The sequence below is a fragment of the Neodiprion lecontei genome, chromosome 3 (genome assembly GCF_021901455.1).
Source record: "Neodiprion lecontei isolate iyNeoLeco1 chromosome 3, iyNeoLeco1.1, whole genome shotgun sequence".
NCBI classification, from domain to species: domain Eukaryota; kingdom Metazoa; phylum Arthropoda; class Insecta; order Hymenoptera; family Diprionidae; genus Neodiprion; species Neodiprion lecontei.
This window is the reverse complement of record NC_060262.1, coordinates 21,389,132-21,415,462: the sequence shown is the minus strand read 5'-3', so window position 1 is coordinate 21,415,462 and position 26,331 is coordinate 21,389,132. Positions and strand designations below refer to the sequence as shown.

Here is a 26,331-nt window from a genome sequence, read left to right as displayed (position 1 = left end):
TCGGTGATCATTAAAAAGTTGGGGCGCGGGTTGAGCAGTTGAGCTAGCATAACTCGGAGATGCCTGTAACCAGTTGTCAACGATATTGGGTATAGTCAGTGTTTCGTCTGGCGAACCAGCGCAGGTTGAGATTGCTTTTACGATTCTTCTGCATTTTTATTTCTCTACCCCCGAGAGAGCGCGGCCTGCCTCCCTCTTCACCCAAGAGAACAGGACTGATGCGTGTTCGGGGTGGTTGCACCACCGTTACGCGTGTGTATACGCGTACAGCGTATATCGCAGAGTCGCGAAGCATGGTTGCTAGTTAGTATGCATGGCGCGGGAGTAGCCCGGAATGAAACGTCAACCCGAGACTCGTCATCCTCCCCTCGCGCCACCCTTAAAGCCCCCAAACCAACCAGGACGACCCGCGGAGACCCGGGCTGCTCACCCTCGTACCTCACGTTCACCTCTTTTGTCTAAAAACGACGCTCCTTTTCTTTCCATTCGAGCTGCTCGCTGGGTGTGTACGTAAAATGAGCGCGGAAAAAGAGATGCCTACCTCTCTGGATGCTCAACGTTTACGGAATGTGGATTTGTTATCTACTTCTCGACTCTCCTCTTCGCTGACGGATAAATTCAATGTTAATATTGACCCAAGGACAGAGAAGGAAATAAGAAAATGAAGATAGAAATTAGAATGCGGGAGGCACGGGAAAAAACCAACCATCACGAATCAGGAACGGTACGAATGTTATCATTTCTCTTAAAATCCCAAGTTTTTTCTACGACCGGAAAATCAAATTTCAATCGAACAACGTCGAAAGAAATTTCGCATAAATATTCGTCACTTTTAAACCATTCGCTGTCATATTTCGAGTGTCAGTAATCAACAAGCTCTCCTCACTCGCAGCTAAATTCTTGAGGATTTTTTTGTGCGCGATGAGTATTGCTGTCACATAGTATAATTGTTCAACGAACTGTTGAAAATTACTCCAACCCCGCGTCACGACTCAAGGGATCAAGATGATTCCCAGATACCGAGCGCAAGATATGTACGTGTTCTAGATTCGCTCGTTAGGCTGATTACCCCTTTCACCGAGCACGAGAGTCGGCTGAATCGCGATGAGAATAACGCGCTTTGCTTGTGGGACGAGAATTGGCTGGGACGGAGGGAATTCACTACCGTGTAAAAGTATAATAGTGCAAGTACAAGTGTAAGTATAAACAGGCTAACCCCTTGCGTCCGGTATAATCCAGCCCCTCGGCATGCGGTGCAAGCAGCTCGGGATCATATCGCTCAGAGCATCGCGATTTCCACGTCAATTAAAGTTACTAATGTATACCCACCCGGGGAACTGGGGCGAAGCGAACCGCCGTTAAGGGTACAAATGCCCGCAGGGGAAGAGAATTTTCAGATCCGGTATTAGAGCGTGAAGAGCAAGATATCGAGGCCTGTGAATATTCGCCGAGAAAATTAAGGGATTAAAAAAAAAAAAAAAAAAAAAACTAGCAACTTTATCTCTGCGAAGTTACATTTCGAATCATTTGTCGTCCACAAACTGTAAAAATTTTCATTTGCTATAGTTACTACGAAATTCTAGTTGAATATCGGCATCGTTGCAATAACGGTTTAAATATTATCGGTACTGGAAAAAAATGTGGTACCTGCCAGTAACTTTTCAGTTTCGTTACAGTTGTCAAATTTTCGAAGGATGATTATTTACGAAAATTGACACAATTCTTGTCGGCCTCGTGAAAATTAGTAGCTGGAATGGATTTCTGTTAATACGTCTATAATTTATTTTCCTACAATGGAAGAAGACATTAAAAGATCGACGAAATAAAACAAAGCGAGGTTATTTTGATAGTTGAATTTTCATCGCGCACTGGGTCCAGAATAATTCAACGCCCCTCGAATATGCGTGTCGAAGGGGTTGCGAGATCCTACAGGCAAGAAGGATGGCGAAATCCTGTCGGGGTCACGAATCGAGGCAAAGCACGCCTGAGGAGCATCGACCCAATTTGGGCTCATTCATATCCCACCGATAATTGTCTCCGAGTCGGTTTATCACTGCAGCGTGTCTGCTTAATTCAACCAATCAGCCCTTGCAACTCTCTCACTCTCTCTCTCTCTCTCTCTTTATCTTTTTGTCGTAACGCAGCGGCGCGTCGTTAGTCATTTGTTTCGAAATAAATCGCGAATCACGTATGCGAGCTGATAAAGGGTGAATGGGGCGTCGAATATTGTCACATTTGCCAGGGTGATTAGGCGAATTTAAGTCTAGTTGACAGGCTCTCTGTAACGAGTCCCCTATCTTCCTCCCTCTCTCCCTCCTTCTCTCGTTATCCCCATTATAACACAGTGTTATTCACATTCGTTCGCGGTCTCCTTCGACAAAGATCTCGACCGGATTACGACTTGAATTGAATATATGCAGTAGCTTTGAGTCATGCGGTTCAACATTGTCGAGTATCAGTTCAAGCGTGTAGAAATGAAAGCTGGCATCACTTTTTCACAAATTGACAAGGTTCAAACATTTTTTTCCATCCAATGATTCCATTTCTTTGACTAAAATGGACATAACTTAGAATGACACGAATTTTGCATAAAATTACTTAAAATTTTCATTTCCTTTTGTTTTAAAAATACATAATATTTCTCATACAGTTACCTCAATTTACTGCAGCGAGAAAATTTTTTACTAATATAAGAAACCGCGTAGATTATTTTTTCGTAAATCCACCAATATTCAAACAGTTTTTTTTTCACGTTACCTGTTTTACCAAATTTTTCTAGTTATTATAACAAATGCAATTTTTTTCAGTGCGAATTGTTGATAATTCATGTAAAAGGTAGGTATGACATATGTAAGCACATGTAGTCGGGAGGATCATCCCTGTGACGATGACCCCGTTTCGAATGAATACGCGCGTATTGTACGACCGGCTACATTTGTGGGTATATAATTTTTGCAATTGGACACGGGTCCGTTTTGCACTTGGCGAATCTCACAACATACATGTTACATATAGACGCGACCGTTGACCGATGATTACGTGCACCTTTCATCTCGGCGCTGTAGGAGAAGCCTGAAAAACGACTGGTTATTGTACCTGGATCAAAATAAGGCAAATTCAATCTTCACCGCCATCGAACCTCGCACCTGAATGAATATTGAGTAAAGGCGCATGATTCGTGATTCGGGATTATTGCAGACTGCACTTTTTGTTAAATAAGAAGAGAGCTTACGGTAATTACTTACTTGACTCTTGGCAAAAAGTTTGTGTAAATTTTACTCATTTCAAATAAAACCTGTAAAAATTTTTATACGGACTTTAAACCTTCCATATGTACATATACCGTGTACTACAGTTAATACTCTTAAATACATACTGGAACATTTTCAATGCTGTGTACAGTATGCATAAGAAATGAGTTTGATTCCGACTGCGGTATCGTCTATCAGCTGTTTTATAGTAGTTGAGTCACCTCGCAAGAATGAATAAAAAATTTTCGTCTAAGGTGACAAGTAATTCGAAGGTGATCTCATTGGATAGGGAAATTTCGAATCCAGACGTATCCTACATATTTTATACCTGTAAGTGATTTCAGGATCCCGGAATTCATTCGGCTATACCGTAGGAAATCGTTGCATCATTTGTATGCAGCTTTATTTGTTTACAGAATTGCTAGAGCATTGACGTTTCCTCGATAAATTATGGCAATTAACCAATTTTTTCTGAGATCGGACATTATAAATTACACACCGAGAAAAAACGGTCAGTCTTAACGGACGGAGTGACCGACTGCTCGTACGAAAAATAATTGAATTCAATTCGGCAGAAAGATCGTGCCACGGTAATGTTTTCTTCTGCAAGGCAGGGCAGCCAACTTCCTCGAAACGAGGCAAGAGATGTCAAACTCTCGTGAGTCAAATGGCGAATGAAAATTATGCGGTTACGGTGACACGTAGCAGCCGTCAGTTATCAGTCAGTTGACAATAAAAGTTTATCAAACATTCCCGAATCACTAAATCGACTGTTTGAGCACTGCTTTTTCTGAAAAACTCGCCATGCGCAAGACGTCAAAACTCGCGCTTGCGGAATGGACGCTCAGCCTGTTAAGTTTCGCGATTTTCGTTCGGTACAACGTAAAATCGTATGCAATGCCATAATCGGACCGACGGAATATCGAATTCCATAACGAAATTTAAGGTGTATCGGAAAAGAATCTCCTCGCAGTTGGCACACGAGTATATCTCATTGTCAGAGATGATAATAACAATGGTAATGCGGGTCGCGGGGTGGGCTTCAGCGGCCGGCGTATAGTTTATTAGCGTTGGTGAGACAATGGAGGTCGAGACCCGAAAATAAGAAGGAATCAAAAGAGATGGGGGCAAAAAAAATGGTGGATAAAAAAATAAAGGTAAATAAGCCAGAAGGTACGAGCGAGAAACCGAAGAGCTGTTGCTCCTGCTGTTGCTGCCGCTGCTGCAGCTAGCGTTCGGTCCATATTTAAGTATGCGCGTCTCCACCGCCGCCGCCTCGAAATTTATGCCCGGCGACAAATATTTCAAAATCATTCCTCGTCCAGCGGGTCTGCGCAACGTATGTGTGTGTGTGTGTGTCTTTATACTGGGAATAATAAACAAGAAAAAACAAAAGAGTGAAGCACAGAGAGAGAGAGAGAGAGAGGGAGGGAGAGAGAACGGAGACAAAGCGTTCGTGCTACGGACGGTCAGCTTCGCTGCTCTTCCGATACACATATTATACTCGCGTGTATTCCGTATATAACCTAAGTTGCATAAATTTTTACGTGTCACAAACACGTACCGTAAGGCATGTAACGCGTAATGTCTGATTTGACAAAAATCTTACACAGATAGGCGGGGAACCCATGGCGCGGAAAGGAAGGAGAGGACCGTCGAGGCCTCGCCGTTTGAGATATTCGAAAATTTAAATCGTCTATCAGAACGTAGCTGTGATGTCACGTATTCGACGACCGATGCATAGGCCTTCGGAAGTGCGCGGTGTGCCATTGTAATACTTGAGGTGAAGAGGTTGTTCGTAGAAAACGGTCGCGCGACCCGTTCGCCAAGGTGATCCCGACGTGCGATAAGCGGCCTTCCTCGTTCACCGTCTAGCGGAATCTAGTCGACGATGCGCAAATTACGAGGCCCGAGGGGCGCCTACCTACAACCCTTTTTTGCAGAATTCGTGATAGTCACGGAAGTGAGTCTGTAAATACGATTTCTTCTTTATTTTATTTTTTTTCTTCTTGTAAGGGAGAAATTTTTTTACAAGGATCTACGGGTACGAAATTGAAGTTAGAAATAGAGCGAAAAATCTTCAGTAATGTCCGTTGTGTCAATTATAGTGAACGTGAATGAATGATTATGCAATCGAAGCGAATCTTGTTTCTTGCTGTGAATAACATTGCTGGAGATTTCTTCAACTGGTTTATTCTCTTTTTTTTAACATTTCATTCACGCGTAACGGCTCGATTGTCTTGAAGTATATAATCCAACCTCTCAAATCTACTAACGTTCCTGCGTAAAATTATCAAGTATCGCGATTGTAGAAAGCGAACTTTATTGTGACTCGTACGAGTTGGTATCAGAGGTCATTTCCCAGTCTGTAAGGATCTAGTTCAGCCCGGTGAAAATTTCATTTCAGTCTGATGTTTCAAACATCCGAACAAATTCTTGTATGATTATGTTTAAATTCGATAGTGGCAGGAGGATACGGTTGGATACCAAGTTTCGTAGATATTGAATAACTTCTTAGAATTTCGGTGTACTACGCTTGATTCACGAGTATTTCAAATTTGCCATAATCTTCAGAACCTTTAGAGTTGTCGTATGCCCTTTTTGAAAATATAAACAAACTATTTGGAGCACAAACAGATCATTTAATGTGCTAGCATTTTACTGACAATTAGTTTCCAAACATAGTATTTTAGCTCTCTCATTGATTTCTGCTCTGTAAAGTTCGCGAAATTTTTTTTTTTTTTTTTGAATACGGCTTCAGCCATTCTTGGGGGAAAAAATGGAAACACATGTCTCCACAAGGCGTTGATCCGGTGGTGCAGTAGTGAGGTCAAAATTTGATACTGCACGGTATAAAAACGAATCGTGTGCACATTTGTGTTCGTATCTTATTGTGCACATAAAAGTCTCCCGCAGTGGTAATACGAGAACGCGGCACCGCGTAGTATAAGCACAAATATTATAGGTAAGCATCAAGAAACAGAAGCAGAAGCTGAAGCAGAAGCAGAAGCGGCAACGCGAGCAGCTCGCGGTTAGCACGAAGATATAATCTCTCTATACGCGATTATGAGACGAGATGCTCTCGCGAGTAAGCCGGCGAAGGCGAGGACGGAAATGAAGATAGACCGTCTCCAGGATTCAGGATAAACTCAAACCTTCGTCTTGGCTGCTCCAACTTGAAATATCTCAGCCCGCAGATATTTCTGCGGATCCCAGAGCCAAAGGTTGAAAATCCAGATGCGAAATACCGAAGTGGTAAATACCAAGTGCAGAGTGGTGGATTGGAATCAAGTATGAGAAATTTCAAGTTTCAAGATAGTCTAGGTTCCTCAATGAAGTTTCAAATTTAACAAGATACAAAAGTCCAAGGATTGAACTCTGAACTCTGTAGGAAAAAAAAAAAAATAGTGTTTACAGTAGTAATACAAAATTCACGATCCAAATTCCAAAGTCCTAATGTTCCACATTTTAAACTGTGGTATCGAAAATCGACAGTACCGCACAAGTGGATATCCAAAGTCCAGGATAGTCTTAATTTCCTAATAAAATCATGAAGATCTATCCAAAATTTTAAGTCTATATTGTGAGTTTAAAAATCCGTATTTCACAGTCCACAGCCTGTGCCCTGAAGTCTGAAGTTTTATAAATACATCTTTTCCCATGATGCTCGTTATAGTAATGTGGTAATGATCTGATTCGCGATCGATATCTGCACGGATGATCGTAAAGCGTGAAACCAGCAGAGAAGTATTGAGGAAAAAAAAAAAATTGAGCTAAAAACTCGACTGCGCAAGCTACTTGCCGCGGGATTGGATACACATGCTCTGCACCTTCCAACATCGTCGGTATGAATAATATAATGTAAGTGCATCAGGACGCGCGGATTATATCGGTATAAAGAGGGCTTTTAAGACCTCGTCGTGCATCGGCGAACGTCTGGATGGGTAAACAGCCGAGGAATGTGAGCCGATCTTTTTCCGGACCCTGCCAGATAAGCACGGGGTGTAGGTATAATGCCCGCAGTCTGCGAACGAGCCACGTTGTTATAATGTTGCGCATTTCTGAACGACGACAGATATCGCCGTATAGTTACGAGCGAACGATGAATAAATTCACTCAATTCACGCCCTTGGGCCAGACACAGTGAAACACATTTTGAGTTTGATTGTAGTGTGCGAAGCCTAAGCTTGACCGTGATGGGGCCGAGGATACAATTTCCATACCGCAAACATACTTTTTCTTCGAGAATTGTCCAAGTCCGTACTTATGCCATCGTTATCTAGATCAGATGAATGCGGAGGTGACAAAGACAGCGAACGACGAGAACGAAGAAGAAGAATAAGAATAAGCAAGAGAAGGAGCGAAAATAATTTTATGGTAATCATTGAATGGGAATATTCTCGCTCGATTCCAAGCCGTGACTGCGTCGAGACAACACGCTGCAGAAACGGAACGAAGAAGGATTTTTTGTCAAGAGCGCGAGATAAAACGGAGACGTAAAAAGCGTGAGGACCATCGTCGAGGACGGGAGCCGAGCTGAGAAGAAGATTGTGTCGCGTATGCGGGGGGAAGCGGGGATAAGAATATCGAGTTTCAAATATTCATTTCTGTTTCCAGACGATTTTAATATTCCCAGCGAGCGAGCGAGCGACCGGACCGTGCTTCTCGAGATACTTAGCCTGTGTCTTATATCTCCACTCGTCTCGTCTCCTCGGAGTAGCCCTCTTATACACTCGGAGGAGGAGTCTTAGCGAGTCCGCAGTGACGACCATCTCGACGAAGACGAACTGTCGCCTGTCACTCGCTCAAGAAATACGCGATCTCTTCGCTATCTGGAACGGGGAATTATACGCCGGCTTGCGTTGTATAATTTGCCTAACTCACATTCAGCCGGCTCTAATTATGCACGCTATCCGCCTGCCTGCCTGTGCTATCCGCTCCTCTCCGCGACGTTATTCGACCGCGGAATTTACGCAGCGATTTTCGAACACTTTTATCGGATCGATAATCAAAGTGTACCTGCTTCAAGGACAGAAAACTAGAGTATTGAGTGGAATGTAATACATACCGTGCGTCTGGATACTTGGTCTTTTCATCACTTGCCACGGTGCTTTCCAGCTACCAGGAAGTTGTTGATTTCGATAGCCAATTGACACTCTAACTTGGCTTACGACTATCACGACGTCTGGCCTAATCCGATGTGAACGGTCAAACCAAACATGCTCGGTGATTTGACGGTCTAATCTCTAAAACAAAAAAAAAGAAATATCTTGTGTATGTCTATAGACTATAATTTGGTGTCAACTTGATGTTAAATTTCGGGATTGAGCGCAAAAATTGTTCTTCATTAGTAATTTTTCACAGTATACACTTACAAGGAAACTATCTGGCCGCTTGATAATGAATATTTTTGAAAGTCTTACGGTTATTTCCTTGGTTAAAAATGTGCGCCTTTTGACGTGTGGTTTGATTCAATGAATTTCCCATTGCTCAATTTATACCAGATCAGATCGTCAGAAATTCGTAGCTACTTCACTATTATTCTGAAATGATGTATCCGTTCTGCTTTCAATAAATGAGATCGTATCATTGAAACTTCCTCAATCGCTCATCAAACTTCCAACATAATCAATTGCAACCTAAATTGAACGATGTCTACCAAACGGAATCCACATATTACGCCCTCCATATTTCAGGCCAATAAAACGACCCAAGAAGTTCAAGCAATTGGGAATCCGTAATGGAGAAGCTTTTACAATGTGAGCTTGACCCGTGTCGCCTGGCTCCGTGAATATTTGAGGTGTTCGTTGGGGACGGGTCCCGGTGCGAGTCGCGCAATAAGGAATAAATTGAAATTAGCGTTCCAGACGCTTGAGCACAGGGCCCGGAGAGCGATTAAAGGAACAAGAATCGGCGGGACATTAGCATAACCGAGGAATAGGCCGGTGCGCAAGCTGGCCGCCGGGCCGGGTCGGGTTGTGCCGGTGGGGGCAGAAAGGGGCCAGAAGGGGGAGGAGGATCGGCGAGGGTGAAACGGAAACAAAGAGTGATGGTATCTGATTGTGAGCCGCGCGTCACGCAGCCGACTCTACTCGTCGTCGGTGGGTTGAGGCGCGCGCGCGCCGCTTCCCGTCGGCCTTTGGGAGTTTATGCTCGTAGGCCAGGCCGGCTATCTCGGCCCGGATCTCTATAATTCCGAAACAAGGGGTACCGAAGTGTTATCAATTATCAACTCTGTCAACTCATTAAGCGTTACAAACTCGCTACTTCCGCTTCGCACATGTTATGTACGCTCCGTTCAACTCGCACCTTACACAGTACCTTCGACACTCTGCCCCGCGTTACGCCCCGTATGAACAACCTGCCGGACTGCCGCGAACTTTCGCTTTCGATCCCACTCGGCTACTAGGGTTTTTCGCTGGAACGACGGTCCACCTTTCACACCTGATTTTCTCATTGATCGGATTCGTTTATCGGGAAATGGTGTATTTTGTAACGAGGTGGCGGACTCGGTCTCGTCGTCCTGACGAGCGTGAGTTCGGAATATGAGTCGTAGGTGAACCGAAGACGAATATTGCAAGTACGCGAGGCGAGAAGAACGTTGCTTCCTTGCTGCACACGATTTTTTATGTAACGCGTTTTGTCACGAAGCATGAAATTGGTGTCGGAGTCGAGTAATGTCAGATTTGTTTGCAACAGCGCGTGCGCGCAGTACAGAAAATACCAATTTTAAGTTCTGGGAGTTAAAGGCCTGAAAAGACCGAGTTCGCCTTTTTGAATAGACCGCGCATGCGCATTCCCAGACTCACTCTACTATCGTAAAAACGCGTACTTCGCGTACGGAAAGTATGCATGAAAAAACGCGTAAAATATGTTCGCGTTATACAAACATATAATTGTACAAAGCGAGCATGCTTTAAGCTTTTTTTCATGCGTCTTTTCTGCACACAAAGTATCCATTTCTACGACGGTAGAGTGAGTATGAGTCTATAAAAATGGTTCTATATGTACTAATTCCTACCAGACAAGTCATAACGATACATTTTCTGCAGTGCAACGTTGAAGCTGGAACAATGCCATTCACAAGATACGGTACTCTGGTTGGTTAGCTTGATGTATTGAAGTGTATCGAATCGCTTTAAACTTCTCAAACGGAAAAGTACCCAAGATGACGTGCTTTTTATCAATTCCCTGGCTATTTCCACTAGTGACGTTTCGTGTGCTTTAAGGAGTAAAAAGCGATTGCACCAAGGATTTGGTACGTTTGGGTTTTCGAATTCCAAAAGTTTGGGGATTCACGTAACTGCGAAGCAATTCGTATGCACTATAGTCTATAAACGATGCTGAAACCTGACATTTCCAAGATATCCAAATCTTTTCTGACCCGTCATCATCATGCTTCGAAGGAATGCACCGTTGCAGCTAACGCTCGTCGTAATTCTAGATCTCCGGAGTAACTCTCGCTTCTCAGATCAAGTTGCCCCGCGTGTGACTGGAAGGAGTGACAACGAGTATAGATAATACCAGCGTCAGAGATCACTCTCTCGCCCTGTCCGTAGTTGGAGTACCTAGCCGGTATGGCTGATGATGATTCGAGGGTGAATTTATAGTTGAAACAAAAGCCTATCGATCAGCGTCCTGAGTGCGCGTATAATAGGACTCGCGTTGTTAGCATAGGGAATGGTCGTCGTCAGTGTTCGAGTGGATTTTCTCGGCTCGAGCTAGGCGCTCGACGGGTCGGTACCTACTCGGGTGAAAAAGGGATAAAAAGGTGTGGGGCTCCCCACCGCGTTCGATTTTTGAATTTTCGGGTCATTAATCTCCGAACTCGAAGGACCGACCGCTCCTCGCCGTTCCTCCGGCCGCAGCCTCCAGTCGGCCCGATCCGATCGACGCACAACCATGACTCCAGACACCGTTGGAGATATGTTATACATACTGGCCACGAGAGACACCAACGCCACCAACACGAGCTGCGGGGCACCAGCCACTCGACGGCCATTGTTCTAATTCAAATCAGCCTGATTCGATCTAACGCTATTTCATTTCAAACCGCGCGACGCGACGACTGGATGGCAAGGGAAGGAAGGGAAAGGAAAAGGGACCGTTTGCAGCCCGGCACACACGTCGCTACATTGCGCGAGGTGCTGGCTGTAACAGCCGATCTCTGTGAGCCAGGCTGTCCGATCTTTTACAACAGTTTCATCTACCAATCCAATGTCTCGTTACGTAAACTGCTCTATTCTGTTGCAAAACATTCGCACAGGTAACAACGAGAGTCTGAATGACAAACAATGTGAAATATGTAAAACCACAATGTGGCTGCTCGGTAACGAATGAAAATCAGTTCGTTATTTCACCAGCATTGAACGTTGCTCAATCATGGTCTGGAAGAAAAGTATTGGTGACAATTGGCCTCAACCTTAATACAAGGTCGAGACGGGGCAGTCAAACTACAAAACAAGATTAAGAATCTAGACGCTATCTTTTACCGTCAGTGTATTTTCCAAAAGAAGCTCAACTCCCTTGAACGTGGGCGATAACAATTGTTTGTTTATAGCTCAACGCGATCTATTTAATTTCGGATGATTACAGTATAGTCGCTTGATATGGAACCTAAGAATCACGGCTGTATTCCGCTGAAGTTTCACTCGTATAATTGATAAGCGTGAGAGTGCCTGCATACTTTGAGTTGCACGAGGAACACGCATTTAACGCGCACACTGAAAACGAATGGAGCTATCATAAGGTGCGGGAATTTCAAGTGGTTGGGTACTTTATGCACCGACTCCAAGACCTGACATTCGCTGGGGCAGTGAATTAATTACCCATAAGATACCGGCAACACAAGCCATGAGATATATTGCGAGTGCGCTTCGGTATCGTCCCGGTGTAACCCTGACGATGCCTTTTCGTTTCCGACCACCTGCCACGCCGCCGCGTTCCTACGGGTTAACAAAATTCCTTCTTCCGGTATATTTGGGGACACAGCAGTGGCGACAGTGGTGATCAGGAACCGGCCCATTCTATCCATGTCAACAATTAAGCCCATAAACTTAGCACCTGTTATTCGGATAAACATTCTACACGTTAGGAACACACATGCCTGTATCCAGGGTATAATGAGGTGCAGGTACAAGGCATGTACGTTACACAAAGTCTGAGGTATGCGTCCCGCGCATACCGGGAAAAGTGACTATTTCCTCTGGTCGCCGACATGTTTATCGCCTCAAATACGTGCCTGCAACCATTATCTTATTCGAAACGGTTTTAACTACACAAAGTACCCCGTTGTCCCTAATGTGAGCCGATGATTACGCGAATGTTTAGGTTCCGCGCTGATTGTACGATTCCCTGCAACTACGTGAGTCACGTTTTGGTTGAAATAACCGTACGAGAAGGTGTGTGGTCTCGTTTCAACGTGAAGCCAGGCCATTCGACTGATGGATTAAAAAAATTGTCAGAAGACCAGTACTGAATATTGATGAAGTGCACTTCAATCGCAAGAGATTCTTCAGTTCCCTTCCAGCAGATACTGTGTGATTCGACGCAGACATTTCCGTGGTTTTACGGTTTCTATAATGACAATACACTCAGAGGAACAGAACCAGGAGTTTCGTGGTACGTCATTATCCGTCATCTACCCACCGATATGAATTTTATTCGAAACGGTTTTGCCCGTTGCACCCGCTAATGTGAGCCGATGGTCATGGGAGTGTTAACATTGCGCGCTGATTGCACGATTCCCAAACCATGGGCGTGACGTTTTTTTGTGAAAATGTTACCGCGATAAGCTGTATCCGAAAAATTAAATAAGTAATGGTGTGGTCTCACTTCAATGTGAGGCCAGCATATTTCAAGTGCCTCCTCAGAAAAGTTTTAGAAAGTTGCTGTACTGAATTTTTATGCATCTGGACCAAAATTGGAAGTGATTTTCGAACTCTTTTCCGCACGCGGATACCGCGTGATTCCATGGTTCCTGTAACGACGAGACACCCAGAATATCATAACCACGAGTCCCACGTGCGTCGCTGCCCATCGCGGCTGTACCGACTCAGGTATGATACACGCGTGTAAGATATAACGTTTCTTCTTAACGACGACGCTCTCGTTTATCCGTCATTTAATCTTAATTTCCGTTGGCCTCCGAAGCTCTGGACAATTTGCCTCAAGTGGGCTGCTGCTGGTGGTGCTACACAACGCTCGAAAGTTATTATACACGTTATGCGGCTATACCAACACCGGCTTAGAGGGCGGACGAATGTATAACGCCGGTAAAATTCAGGTTTACGAAATCTCGAGATGACGGATTGTTCCGGCACTGAACGTGCTCCTTTCGTTCTTTCCCTCTTTCTCTGATGCAACCGCTTTCTTGTTTTTATTTCTTTAATTCCTGTTCACTCCATCTCTCTCTCTCTCTCTCTCTTTCTCGTTTTACCTCTCTTCTCTCGGGGGTGGCACCTGGGAGGCTATATTCCGAGCTGCGTCTTTCTCGAGGACAAGACTCTTCTCCTTCTTCTTCTGTCTTCTCAGATCACACCGACAGATTGCGGCACGTCCCGAGAACCGGAGGACTCTGCGGGAGGAGAAATGGAGAACTCGAGGACTCGACCTGGCGTGGTGCGCATGAATGGGACGAAATGAAACTCTTGTAATTCAAATATTTAAATTCATTAGGCCATCTCTATGGTCGCCGCAAGCTACGCCACCAGATACCGCCGTCCATGAAGCTTCTCGGACACTCGAGTACAACGTGCGAGGCGAAAAAAACCGATACTTTTCACCGAAACTTTCACACAATTTGTTCATATTATTCTACTCCGTGCTGCGTTTCGATGAAAAATCGTAAAATAAGGATCAAAATAGTCAATCAATTATTCAATTGTGATTGTGATGGACAAATTTGGTTGCCAGATTTTTTTCAAAATACTTTAACTTACCATATCTATTTTTCGTACAGTAATAATACATATTTGGATACATAGATCTAGCTGCAATTATAATCACATTTTTATACTTTGCGCTCTGTCGCAACGACCTGTGAATGTTCATTGTCATAATTGGACGAAGAATTGCACAGAGCATAAATGTTCATCGTTAAAACGGAAGATAGATATTATGCTGACTATAAAAAGTAATAATTAGTTATAGAAACTGATTATTTTCACTTTTGGACAAAGTATGCTATTAAGAATTTTCACCTCTGTTCGTCCCGGTCATTCTTGTAATATTTTTTGCTCACTTGCATATGTTAGAAATTTGAAGTTAAATCAGTTTCAACTACGTATTTACTGTATTTATATTCACGATTACAAACACTTGTACCTGTGAAACGAATTCGATCTATGAAAAAAAGAAATTAAGTAATGTAAGAACTTGATGAAAGAAAATCATTATCGAAGTCGTTTATAGAGCGAGAAAAATGTAGTAACGAATTGCACAAAATGAGAGTCAGGGGATAACCGTTTTGTTTTCGATGTAATTTCACGGTTTAATTACACGCTTGTCTCTCTACCTCGATTGCGTTTTACTATTTCAAAGGAGTGTAACGATCGACCTAGATATCGATGCTTGGTGTACCTACATGTATGGATGTACGTACATTAGGTTACACAGAAGGTGCGGTTCTAATGTACCTTTTAGCTGCGAGTGAAACTCAGCTGTTATAGGCAGGAACAAGAATCCAGGCGCCACGACGAAGCGAGCCTGTGTAATTAGCGTGCGATATCTAGTCGGTAATTAGCACTGCGTGCAGCGATTAGCGAGACAAGTTTATCGTGTAGTCGATATAACGCAGGTATCCTGCATACGATGGCCGGTGCATATTCGCTAGCATAAAACTATAACTCGTATCGAGCCTTACACGCCTCTAATTTCTCCGATTATACTCCGAAATAACAATAACATTCACAACATTACCATGAAATTAAAATTCATCGTACGTTTCTAATTCTTATCTCTCTTCATCGCCGTACAAAACAAGCCTAACATACGTTCGTGTACATGAAATAGTTACAAATCAACCCGCAGTAACGGCGTGGTTTTCTTTAATGAAGTGAGTACATCCGGTGAGAAACATTAAAAAAAAAAAAAAAGAAATAAGATACCAAAAAATAACCAAAATCGCTGATATTTACAGGTGAAAATAGGGAATTGTTGTTGCAATTACGTTCCTCGAAATAGAATAAACATGTTTTCTACAAAGGGTGAATTCATCAACTTTTACTTTTTTATCAGTTCAGGTTAATTTCGTTTATTGAAATTCCCACGCAAATTAAGTGCATTTGAAATTGCCGTGGAGGTGATTTGAGCGGGAATTTCGAAAAGTCATGTATTCAAATGGATTATGAGTACAATGTCCGCGCGTGTTAGAAAATTTTATGAATGGCCGGTGGAGAGGGAAAGCGGCAAAAGTCAAGCGTGAGCCGGGATAGGTAACTAACTAACTGACTGACTGACTGTGGCTAAGAAGTTGACTCCGGAAACGCTGGCTGAATTTAAATGTACAAATTTCCGAGCGGTGCAGCAGTTGTTTGTCTAGCTACGAGATCTCGATCACGTCCTACACCTCGCTACGGGATCCTCTGATTCTGCCTTCTTCGTGCTGCCTACCGCGAGCTCCTCGCCCCTGTCGCAACCGTTAACCCGCGCCTTGATTCAACACGATTTTCAGAAAACCGGAACACTGCAAGGCCTACGCCGAAGAACAACGAATGAAAAGACGAAGGAAAAAAACCGACAGAAAGGAGAAACGGCAATTGAGCGTCTCATTCATTCCATTTCTTACCCTAACGTTAAGGTGCTACTCCGGTGAAATTTTGATAATATTAAGTTTTTGGTTTTTGCGATGAATGAAAAAGACGTAAACGAATGTTCCTTTTAACAGAATTTAGGTTGTGGCAACGTGTAACCTGATAAAAGCAATTCAATTTTATGTGATGAAAATGAATGTGAACGAAACTTTTAGCAGAAAGTTTCCCGCGTGGTAATACCAAAAATATTTTGCGCGTATATTTTCATGGCAGAGGATTGAATTGTTGTTAGGATACATACGATCGTAATATAAATCGTGTTGGAAGAAATTTTTGATTGCAACTTTTTCAGTCCTTTCAACACGAAAGGCTCGGTATCATCAAAATTTCACAAGAGTCCCACCTACAAAACTAGATAAAACTATATTGGTTAGCCAAAAATGAATAATTTCAACCGAATTTCATTACGAGATGGTCGTACATTAAGTATTTGTTAAATTATCATGTTCTCAAGTTACAGGGATCTTGTCACAGATGGGGGAAAGAGAACATACTGGAATCATAAAATAAGCTTACTTATCTATACTTCGTTTTAAATCGCCACAAAATGGTTAAAAAAATCAGGAGAATTCTTTATATTTCACTTTGAAATGGCTCATTTTATCCAGAAGACTATTTTCTACAAATTTAGTGAAACTGATATTTTCTTTCCTGGTAGTCAACTCGATATAGCCATTTGTTGATCCCAATCAATATGGTGGATCGTTGTAAAATTAAACATTCAACGATACCAACGTGATAATGAAGAAATGTTGCGATAAATTTATAGAAAATAGTCTTTTAAATAAATTCAGCCATCATAGAGTGAAATTAACAAAATTTAAGAGGCTTTTGACCATTTTGAAGCAACTTGGAATGCAGTATCGATATCTAAACTTTTGTTTATAATTTCAGTACTTTGTAATTTTTTCTTTTTGGTATTTCTGAAGAAATTTTCGTAGCCTGCAAACGTAATACAAATTGATCAATATTCGATGTGTAAGGATTATCTCATTATAAAATTGACGAAGAGTGTCAATTTTTGGCCGACCGACCTCAAATCGAAGAAAATATAAACCTCAATAGTCTTCGATTAGCGGATAAACAATTGATTTCAATAAAATTTGTTTTCTTCGATGAGATCAATTTCATTTTAGATAAACTCACTGTATGAGTGAATATAAACATTTCAATTCACAAAACGTGCTCTCCCAAATTCATTGAGCTGTTCTGGTGAAATAAATTTTTTCTTGACATCCTTTTAAGCGTACAATTTCAGAGATGTGAAATTTTCTTTTACTTATTTTCATTCCAGTTTGCAGTTGCATTCGTATGGCATGATATACATATACAGTCTACTTGCATGTGAATCTACGATAGCTACAAGCTTCGTCACGCTGTGTGACTCGGGCTGCGTAGTTTCAGGCGCACTGACCCGTGCTAAAGTTAATTTTAGCTTATCGGACATCGAGTGCGAGATATTTAAATTGTTCTGGAGTAGTGTAAGTTCATTTCTGATTTTCCACTTTTACCCTAAAACAGTAAATTATACAAATACGCAATTTTGAAATAAACTCATTTTATTTATAATCAATTTATGTAAATTATTTTTGATATGAAAAAATTTATTTGCCTGCTGTTCTCATATTTTATTTGACCTCATCAAAGGTGATTTGTAAATTATTAACGTATGATAATTTATAACGTACATAATTTCTATGTATGGAAGCGCAAATTTTTGCAGACATAAATTAAATACGATAATAATTTTTTTTGCTACAACTTTTGCACTGTGTTCCTAATTTAGAACCTCAAGTTTTTCTTGTCGTTCATTTTGTTTCTATATCTCCTTTTTCATCATTTGCTTTTACATATGACGTTCGACAAGACTTCGTTTTGCTTATAATTCTCCGCCGGCTGATTGGTTTTTAACAATAATATGTTATCACGTTGAGTACCTAAGTAGCTTCGTAACGCATCATAAAAACGTAATATTCAATATTACCTTTTGTTTCGCTTCGAGAGTTATTTATTATCATTGTAAATGCAGATTTGACTGAAAATTATCACTTTTTCAATGTCAAAGAACACATATCTTCACAATATAATATAATGCGATTCATAAAGAATGTTTCTCCTGCTTCATCAACTGTACAAATTTCACAATGTGAAAAATTATTAGCAACTTCTAGAATAAAAATCTTGTGCCGTTACATAAACCTTTATAAGTAAAAAAATGATCAGCATAATCACAGAATACAATCTCAATTCTAATTAACATGGAGGAAAATTTAGCGGATTCAAAGTGTTTTCAAATATTTTTGTAAAACAACATCATTGATATTTTTATTGCCACAAAATTCAACACTGCCTACACTCGTATACATTCATTCCGTTGACCTATCGCGTAATCCAACAACTCTTCTATTAATTTCCTCTGCATCAAAAATTCTTGCAAAAAGCATTGAAAACTTGGCTAATTTTTCATATCACATCACTTAGAAGTTTTGTACGTATCTGAATGTATCGGTAGTGTACATCGTTCTGAAAGTTATCAATTGTCAGTAATATCATTTAAAATTGCAGTACCAAAATTTAATAAAAATTCTGCAAATCTAAATTATTCCGGCCAACAATAAGCGCGCATAGCTTGTGTGAAAATGAGGGAAATTTTAAAACAGGAAAGCTGTTTCAAGTCGGCGATATTTCGGGATTCGGTGTGACGCGTCTTTTTTAGAAGGAGGAACGTAAGATCTAATATTGGACCCAGTTTTTTTTTCTGCTCTTTCTTTATGTTCAATTTCAGCTTGTTTTCATCTCTTTCACGCCGTTTTTATTGCCCTTCCATTTCTTTCGTTTATCCACCCCTTTTCATTTAATTTTCACCTTCCAGTTCCACGTGATTTCCGTCTGTTCGAATTGCGCTTATTCCACTCGCCTTTCATGCTAATTCACGCACGACTCGGAACTTTCCACCCGATCTCCGCGGATCGGTCCATGCGGCTTGTTTGTTCGGCGAAATCGGATTCAAGAACGAGATTCAATCCGCCGTTCGATCGCTTCTTCTCTTCCCTTCTCTTTCCTTCAGCCCCTCATCTCTTTCCATTTCTTCTGTCAACCTAAACCGGCAGTCGAGCTTTTTTTCCGCTGCAACCCTCCGCGTCTCCTTCTCCCCACACGCAGCCGTTTCTCATTCTTAAAGGGGGGGCTCTGACGTCGCGTCGCGGTTATTCGCCGACGTTACGTTGACCGGAATTAGGAGCTTCTTAATTTTTCAAAAGGTCCCCCCCAACGCGCTTTAAGGCCTCACCCTAGTCTCCGCCACCCAATATTCAAACGTCTTGCTTCGAATTCACAAAGAGCTTGACGGCGGTTGGGTTCGTTCGGGAATTCGATTTTAGGTCTGCTTTTCCTCTTTCTTTCTCTTTTTCTTTTTATCTTTTTCTTACATCGTACCCAAGGGTATTGGGACTAGCTGATGTTTCCTTTCCTTTTTTTCTTCCTTTTCTTGCCTACATGAAACGAGCAAGGACGAATTTATGCCACGATACGTAAGAATTAAAGATGGAAGTGAATCGATATTGGATAGAAATGAATCCAATACAAGTTACCTGTGTTTTATCACTTCATATATTTTAATTTTTTTCTCATTTCTTGCTAATTTGGTTTGGTTTTTTAAATTTCCTTACATTATGATTCTGTTTTACGATTGTTAAAGTTTAGATTTGAATAGAGGGTTTCAAAATTATAGAATCATCTCGCAGAAATTAAATTTCAACTTTGACCGTAACACCGAAGAATCATTTATTTCCTCGCGTCATTTCAATTTCCACATCACATGAATCGTCCTCAATTAAACATGTCGTCAATTTCCTCATATCATAGGATTAATTTTTCTCTCTCTCTCAAAGTATACATTGTATAAATTGCATATTGATAATTTGCATTCAAACCACGTAGAATTTACTATATACAAAAAAAAAGTGCGAAATTCAAAATTTACAAGGAACATGAAACGTCAAATTGACCAAAAATAATAACTTTATAGTACCTACCGACGTACAACTCCGCGCCGTTCAGAGATCCGCATACATAGAAAAGAAACGGAACAGACAACGCCAGAAAAAACGAAGATTAAACAAAATGACGTAGAAAGAAAGAACTCTCCTGACACGAGCTCTCGCAAGAAGGATCGGCGGATTGGTTATACCGAAGTACGATGGTGGGTTTTGTTTGCTCGACGGCAAAGATCAGCTCCGGCAGCTTCTTTGCTTGCCGGATCGGCCTATCCCATCACACCCCATCCTATCCTATACTATCCTATCCTATCCTATCCTATCCTATACCCCGGAAAGTTTGCGAACGGTTTACACGCGTAGACGTAGCGTTACGCGTATTCGCTAGTGTGAGTATATCCATCGCTGCGGCCGTTTCCATTGTTCTGCTGCACAGAAACCGCGAAGCTCAAGCGACTACCGAGAAATGGTGAATGCGCGTCTCTACGTCTGTGTTTGAATTTCGAATCGGGTTGCAGAGAATCTGATCGTTTATTGTTTAAATTTGTAGACTCGTTCTTAATTTGAATTTAAGATTAGAATTCGCTGCCGCGGCGCGCCTCGCCTTCGCCGCTGCACGCCGACGTACGATATTTGACTTGGTGATGGTAAATACCACCGTCACCTTCCCCCCACCCCACCCCCATTCCCTCCGGGATCGCTGTTCTTAGTTGTAGACATTTTCGTATCCTGCTTTCCTTGCTCCCCGTTTATTTTCCGGTAGTTCGCAGATTCCTAATCACAGGCCGACGAGATGGCGATTTCGCTAATTAGAGGTAAAGCAGTATGGGTGCAAAAATTTGGAGTTAGCTGCACTTTTGATATGGTACGAGACGCACCGAGATCTAAATTTACTCAAAATTTAAAACCTCCAGGCCTGACGGCTCGCTACAAATACTTTGATTAATTCTAATATGACATTTTTTTGCATTCGGGTCTTTGGTACTAATTACACCTGTTGTCTTGTGCGATGAAGCGTGATCTCTTGAAGTATGAGGTTTATTTTTATACAGGTTTTCTATAATAGTTGAAGAACAAAAAAATTTATCAGCCTTCCCTGAACTAGAACATTGTTTTTTTTTTTTTTTTTTGACGCTGTCGCATGGTAATCCCACTTTTAAAGTTTGGGATCATTAAGGGAAAATTTCAAACTTTTTTATTGAGTCAAGAAAATAGTTTTGTTGTCTGTGGAAGCCATAAAAACTGATTTTCTTTACGAAAAATAGTATGTCATAATTAAAAAGATCAGAATTTTTTAAACGAAAAATACGATCGTTGAAATATTCTTTCAATAGCAGTAATTCCTGTGAGAATATAAAGGCAACAATTTCATGAAAAAATGAATTCAAGTGTTACTCGTAAACCACGTTAAGCCTTGATTTTTGAAATTAAGGGCATTTTAACATTTTCTAATACCATCATTAACACATTAACGTTACAGACAAATCGAAATATCGGCACCCAATCAGTTACGTATAATTGGCAAGATCGGCCATACGTATGTTATATATACTTGAGCAGACTTTGCTTGACAAGATTTGTTTTTGTTTTCTCAGTTCTATTTACGTAATTTTTGCGAGAGTTCTTTCCACACATATCTTCTTGTATCCAAGTATCTTTTCGTCAATTTTTCTGTAAAAAACAAAGAGAAAAGAAAACGGTAAAAACACGTATATCACACTTGGAAGGAGCTTCATGATCAATTTTGATTGCCTTTATCTTTTGTCAGTTATGAACATCAAACGATGAATCTGTTGTCGTAAAGAAATACGAATGCCTGCAATTGAATTGTATATACAGAGTGAATATTTACTGAACAAACATTCCGTCGTCTGCCAGAGTTTAGTGCACATGCGCATTAATCAAAGATCGGCTTCTGATCAGGTCTACCAACCGTCTGAAATTTGAAATTTATACACGACAGTGCGCCACGATGTATCTGATCTAAAAAATTTTGACAGTTCGACTCGACTCTCGTTGGGCGAACTGTCATGTATATAAATTTCAAATTTCAGATGGTTGGTCAGTCTGACAATCAAACGATCTCCGATCATGGCGCAAGCTTATTCAACTCTAGCAAACGACGGAGTGCTTACTTGTTGGAAATTTCCTCTATATACAGGATGTCTCATTTCAATCGATTCAGTCGAATATCTCGAAAACGAAAAGTGTGAGTGAAAAATGTTTCAGTGAAAAGTTGTAAGGTTCAAATGGGGAAAAAAGTAGAGAGTGTCTGTATTTTCCGACCACGACGTGAACGTTCCCGCTGTGGCTCCCTTTTACCTTTTTGTTCTAAATATTCATATGTTTTTCAAGTGTCATCTTTAATTTTATGGATTATTTGATATTGAAAATTTGTCAGTTTGCGTTTTATGAATTCAAAATCTTCCTACTCCAACTACTTTTAAACGGATGTTTGTCTATTTTATCGGAAACTTTGAAAATAAAACGTTACTCCTAAGCTGTATTTACGATAGCAAATTACGTACGTTTATAAATCATTCGAATGAATTTTCGAAAACATTTCCACGCGCTTCAATACACCGTTAAGCTCTTATTTGAAATTGTTCGACTGTGAATAGTAGTACAGCTCTCGGAATAGCTCGACACGCGTTGATAATTCGATAATTTGCTATCGTAAATACGGTTTACGAATAAAATTTGACTAAACAATTAAACTCAAAAATTGAAAATACAAATTAAAGAAATTACTTAAGTTATAAAATTATGCAAAATTTGATACCCTTTCGGATGCCACTGAAAAAAATATACCGTCTGATTAAAAAGAAAAACCAAGTCGACCTTCATCTGACTTTGGCAGGTCCAAATACGGAAAATTTGACACTGTCATCTCCTTTCCCCCTTCGAACCTTAAAACTTTTGTGGGAAACATTTTTCAATCACACTTTTGGTCTTCGAGATATTTGACTGGATCGATTATAATGAGACAACCTGTATAACAACCGTCCGAATCTTCATTTTCTCCATTTGTGAAAGTTAGGTTTTTACACAAAAAAGCCGGTCACCCTAAAAATCGAACATTGTTCGTGGGCGCAGGTTTCTAATTGTTGTGTAGCAGTCAGTGACGGTTACACCAGCAACATTAACGATAGTGTATCAAGTATGTACGAGTATACCTTGTACACAACGTGCATTCGCATATGTTGCTGCAGTCATAAAAAATTATACGACCTTTACCGACCGGCTAATCGAGTTAGAATTTGATTAGCCAAATAGCTCCTCGTGTTTTTACGAGACCAGGATAGAAAGAGAGAGAGAGAGAGAGAGAGAGAGAAGCAGGAATTCGGGCCAAGCTATATTAAGGTGCAGGCAGCAGGTACGGCACAAAGGGGATAAAGAAACAAAGAATGAATGAAAAAGGGGGCGAATATAAAAAGTGTAAAAAAAAAAAAAAGGAAAATTGAATAAATAAAAGTAAGAAGAAGGGACGAGGGAAAAACAAAGTGTACGTATGGAAAGAAACCGGAAGAGACAGTTTTGCCAGCCCGGGTAGCAGGTGACGCCGGTGCGCCTAAAACCACGCTGATCCTTCCCCCCCCCCCCCCTCTCACTCTCTCTCTCTCCTCTTCTCCTCTCGTCCTTTCGTTTAGAGAATAAATTTAAATTTCGTGCATACGCATCTGTTCCCGATGGACTAATTCCGCCTAAAATCCGAACTCTACGACCGGCATGATGAGCGTGTAAAGATATACAGTTGCGGTGTAGATAATGGAAATTGGGTGCAGTCTATATTTTATTGTATAGATATACATTATGGTACATATGCGTATAGCTTATTAAGCGTGGGAGACGATGCTGCGAAAGGTCCTATGAATCCATCTCGGTTGGAGGGTGTGCGTATATCTATATACTAACGATTTCGTGCATAGAGCCCGAAACTATATACCGAACAGTGGAAGGATTAAGCGAATTTGAATTTGGAATTATTCATAATTGGCGAGCTGTTGCCCATCCCCCACGCCACTTTGGCTGAGGCACAATATGACGCCGAGCCTCGATGGATCAAACGCTCGTTGCTCTTTTGTTCGTTAATTTGATTGCTGTCTGAAATTTGAATTCAAAATTGCTGCCACCGCTCGGCAGCCCTGATAATATGCGAAACAGTCATGTGTGCGCGTCTATGTGCGGCTAACGAAGGTTCCCTGCCTCAGGTGTAACGTGAATAAGTATAATTCACGTGTACAGGGTGATGTGAGAGGAAGGAGAATTATCAAATGCGCCCGCAGGTTACCCACTCTGAATTTCAGCTTTCAATAATCCTGATCTTACGCCGAGTCGTAACAATTAAAATACCTTAAAAAGGAAGTTTTCTGTGAAACTCGGTGCTCGACGCCGGAAGATAGGCAACCCGAGCTACATTTTGTATCGCCAAGTATTCGCTACGCTGTCATTAAGTGATGAGTTTCACGGAAAACTCTCGGTACAACTTTGCTCAACTGTAGTTTTTTCTTTTTTTTTTTTTTTTTATTCCATTCTTCCTGGCCTTTCGATGCAACACCCGCTGCAGCAGCCGCGAGTCGAGCTTCGAGTAAATCTGCGCGGCTTCAGAGTATAGTTGGTCTTAATAACTTGAAAAAAAATTACCTTCTCGGTATAGCCTGTATATAATGTATGTATGTATATATATATATATACAGATATAATACTGGAGCCTCCCTCGTCCGTTTCTGGGCTTAAATAAATTAGTACCAGGGAAAACAGGAGGCAGCTCCCTGCACCGCCGCAACAGCCAACGACACAAGATTAACTTTTCGCAACGGCAATGTACGCGCATGTACATGTAAACATACATACGTACATACATAGGTATACATGTAGTGTAATACATTGTATATTCTTCCAGCTCATAATATATTTACGACGAAGGAAAGAGGGGGGAGTAAGAGAGAGAGAGAGAGAGAGAGAGAGAGAGAGAGAGAGAGAGAAAAGAACCGAAAAGGTAGATTAAAAGATCTGTTCCGTGCTTCTGAGAATTATATATAAGTTTGCACGACGAGTTTTTACTTTGGTAATTCTTGTCGCAATATTTGAGAATAACGTATATTTTCGAAGCAATGAAAATGAGTGATAAAAAATCTTCACAATGTGGCGATGTATTTCAGATGGAAGATAAAAAGGAATGACGTTTTGTAGGCACGTGATACGCGTGTTCATTCACCTGATGCGCATGCTGCAAATTAGTGCAAAATGCGGTTTAATCCAGAGGCGTTGAAGTCTGAATTTGCCCGCGATATCAGCCGGTGGGTGCGGTGGATCGGGAGGAAGAGAGGGACGGATGGAATGGAGATTCGATGCAAATTGGGCAGTTGTGGGTTCAAGAGCATTTGATTGGGCACTTGGGCAATACGTTGATTGGATTGTCGAGCTGGCTAATCACGCAATTACACTCCCCCGGTTTAATTTTATACTTAATTAAATCCAATACCCATCCGCAGCTGTGTTCTCCGCGCTTGAATCGCGCCGTCGTGGCGAATAAAGTGCGCTGAAAGGAAAGTTAAAAAAATATACCAAAATTCGGTGCGATTGAATCAAGCTTTAATTTAACCCACGTAATTGTAAGATCATCTCATAATTGTCTAATCAAAGTTGAAGTGTAATTGCAATTGATGAACAAGTTGAATGTAGCAAAGTCTGGAACGCTGTAGTCTTGAGTGTTTCGTTTAATGGGAGAGCCGAGTGCTCGGCGACATCTGTGGGTCATTGTTCGCATCGTTTCGTGTTATTTTATTCGAAAACGGAAGAAGTTCGAAATCTTGGAACGTGCGAGGACTCGTTGAGAAAACGGTGGCGAAACGTCGGACAAACTTGTCCTAACATTGTTTGGAACAACTTCAAATTGCAAATGTAAAAAACAAAAGCAAATTCCTTCATTTCGCAGCTTTTGCTTCTCGTCCCATTTAGTGGTGGGTTCTGGAGTATCCACGGTTCGACTCTGCTGCTTGCGCGAAGGGCGTGTGTGGTGGATGTAGGAGAAGCTCGAGGAGGAGGAGGAGGAGGAGGAGAAAAGGAATCGTGGTGGCGTAGGGTTTCGCCGGGAAGAAACGTTGACAAACGAGCGTGTTGACGTCACCCACCCCTGAAACAAAACAACGTAGCATCGAGCCTTCATATTTCATATTTCGAACGTTCCTAGATGGCCTCTCTCGCTCTCTCTCCCCCTCTCGACCTCTCAACTCCGCCAGGCTACTTCCACGTCGTCGCGACGCTGGCCTC

General features: G+C 41.5%; 1 long non-coding RNA gene across 1 annotated transcript in view; it reads right to left on the bottom strand.

The window, feature by feature from the left end:
• Nucleotides 1–26,331, bottom strand: part of LOC124293543 — an 87,182-nt gene that overhangs the window by 14,897 nt on the left and 45,954 nt on the right. Inside the window, exon 2 of the long non-coding RNA XR_006903388.1 lies at nucleotides 8,320–8,497. This is a non-coding gene — a long non-coding RNA (uncharacterized LOC124293543). The remainder of the gene's footprint in view (nucleotides 1–8,319; nucleotides 8,498–26,331) is intronic.